This window comes from Penaeus monodon, unplaced genomic scaffold (genome assembly GCF_015228065.2).
Source record: "Penaeus monodon isolate SGIC_2016 unplaced genomic scaffold, NSTDA_Pmon_1 PmonScaffold_13686, whole genome shotgun sequence".
Lineage (NCBI taxonomy): Eukaryota > Metazoa > Arthropoda > Malacostraca > Decapoda > Penaeidae > Penaeus > Penaeus monodon.
In genome coordinates this window covers 1-2,831 of record NW_023642695.1, presented here as the reverse complement: position 1 = coordinate 2,831, position 2,831 = coordinate 1, and the positions used below count along the sequence as shown (strand labels likewise).

At 41.3% G+C, this 2,831-nt stretch overlaps 1 non-coding gene across 1 annotated transcript; it reads left to right on the top strand.

Moving 5' to 3' along the window:
- The first annotated feature begins 2,054 nt into the window (after window positions 1-2,054).
- Trnan-guu lies at window positions 2,055-2,128 on the top strand. Its single transcript has one exon. It is a non-coding gene; the product is annotated as a tRNA-Asn (tRNA).
- The last annotated feature ends 703 nt before the right edge of the window (window positions 2,129-2,831 follow it).

Sequence of the window (2,831 nt, the reverse complement as noted above, 5' to 3'; positions counted from 1 at the left end):
CCGACCTGAAACCCAGCATCGGGAGTTGTCTTCGCGATAAATGGAAGGAACAATGGAGGCATATCTCCAGAAATAAAACTGCGAGAGATTAGAGATGACCTTGGCAGTTGGGTGACTAGCATCCATCCCAAACCGAAAAGGGGGAAGTTGCATTAACAAGGCTAAGAATCGGGCACACAGGATGACTCATGGGCCGATGATGGCTAAAATTAGGCACTTTGGAGGGATGCCAGAGCCCTTAACAATCGCACATGTAGTGGAAAGATGTGCAACTTCTCAGACCAAAAGGGACGTATGTATTTGGGTCTCCCCAATACACTGAAGAATGTATTGGGGGAGGATTGTGACATAGAGGGTTTTATTAGTTTCCTTAGGTAGTGTAATATTTTTTTTAAATTTAATGTATGCATAATGTTTATGCAATAATTTTTTACATTAGAGTATAATATTTATGCTTTGATTTTTAATTTGTTTATTGTTATTATAAGAAATCTATTGATAGATTTTAAAGTTTTAAACATTTTAATATTTCTGTTTAACAAGGTATTCGCCGCTAATGACCTTAGCTTTTGACGCGGCAGATAATTTTAAATAATCAATCAATCAATCGTGGAGCCCATTCAAAACCTGTTGGACCAGGGGAGGGGTTAGTTACAGTGTTGGGTAGCTAATTCCCAATAAGGACCTGAAGGTGCCAGCGGGTGCAAAGCTGGGCACTTTGTGAGGAAGTGGAGCATCCAGAAGGACGTCGGGGAGCGAGGAGTTGGTTGGTGTGGGGCCGTCCCTGACTTCTCGGGGATTTGGCGCACCGGCTGTGGCGTTACCAGGGGCCAGGAAGTTACTCCTGGGGCCATGGTGAAAAAGAAGATGAAGTTAGCCCCAGTAGCGGCGATGAGGACAGACGCTGACCGAGATGAGGACAGATTGGACGGTGAGGGCGATGCACCCAGACGTCAAGGGTGACCATGACCAGGTCTTGGACAGGAGATACCCCTCTGGGTGCCACTGCCAATCTACCGCCGCGCCCACACCCCCTCCAGAGAGACCCCAGCGAGAGCGAAGAAAGCCGCGCTGGATGAAAGATTTTGTGTTTCTGAGAACTGATTTTATTTAAATTTTCTGTAGCTTGTTTCGGTTTAGATATGACAGAGCAGACGGGTCGTCTGGCTTGATAGGGGGATAGAGCTACGCCAGTGGGTCTTTGTCTCTGTGCGAAACATGTGTTAACATGAAGGGACCTGGGCAAACATGACGCAGCTGGCTGTGAGAAGGGAGCGGGGAACAAGCCAGGAGCGCGGTTGGGTGCTGCTCCTGTGAAGCCCTCGTGTGTGCCCTTGTGACCTGATAAAACTTTGTGTTGCCCTGTTATAAGCGTATTGTGCTGTGTGACATGCGGTTTCCCCCTGTATGTGCCTATAAAAAAATGTACGGGTAAATAACTTGTGTAAATAAAGGAAAAACTGTCATTTTGCCCTGCCTCGCCACTTGGGTTTCCTCTCCTGGTGTTCTGGGACGCTTGGTGCGGTGCCTCTTGGAGTGTTCATGTTCACGACCCTGTGGATAACACGCGTCTGCCTAGCCTGCCTTGTGTTGGTGGCAGAGAGACGAGGCTGCCGGCGTAACATAATTATTATCAGTATCATCCTTATCTTCGTTGTCACTTCCTCATCGTAAATAAAAATGTTGATAATAGTAATAATAATTATTATATTAATATATTATGTTCTTTATTGTCATTATTATTAGTAGTAGAAATAGTAGTATATGTTCAACATGAGTTTTATTGGTTATTCAAAGTGAATTTCGACACAAATGTTGTATAAAGCTGACAAAGAAAGACTGAAATTAGATCACTTGACGGAAACCAAATTTCAGTATTCCGGTTTTCACTGCTAATGACTTAGGTGTTGACGCTGCAGATAATTTTAAATAATCTGTTTTTCATTCCCGGTTTTACAACCGGAGAATACTTGAGTTGAACTTAGGCAATTTCTTGAGAATATAATAAACAAATAAAAAAAATATGAAATAAATACGTAAATTATGATTTTTAAGCCTCCGTGGCACAATCGGTTAGCGCGTTTGGCTGTTAACCGAAAGGTTTGGGGTTCGAGCCCACCCGGGGGCGTTACTTTTAAACAGCTCTGTGCATATGTAGCATTCAAACCAAATGTTCAAGCACCGACAGATATGGGACCTAACTGAACTGAACAATTATAATTTGAGTAAAGGCTTTTACACTGCGTTCGCCACATAATACGTCTTTCCCTTTATAATAGATTCCCGAACACTACACTCTCGTTACGCTACAGTAGCAACACAAATAAAGTAAAAATAGAATAAACAAACAAAAAGGAAATTGCCCCAAATATCATTTCTGTCAAGTATCAAAAACTTATTACGACTTTTGAGAGGGAAAAAAATATTATTGTTAATAGGGTACAACCTAAATGAATGGGACTGATCTTGTACTCTGAAGTATGGCTGGCTATTGGAAGTAAGATTATATTTAAACTGGTAACTACTAAAACTGTGATATGGTGGATTTAATCAAATTTTCAAAATTATTAAGTCCAGAAGAGTGTAAGTCATAAAAATGAATAAACAAACTGAGATTTTTTTTTCCCATTTATTAAGTTCGTGTAAAGCACACTAAAATGAGGTACTATTAAAGTATATTTAGAATGGTAAGAAAAATTACAAGGTTCAATTTCCACCTCTTAAGATGGAGAGCCCCTTGATTTCTCTGTAACCTTGTGCGTTGTGGGAAAAAAGGCGAAGGATGAAGTAGATGAATGGCGAAAAAAGAGTAAGAGATGCGAGAAAATGAG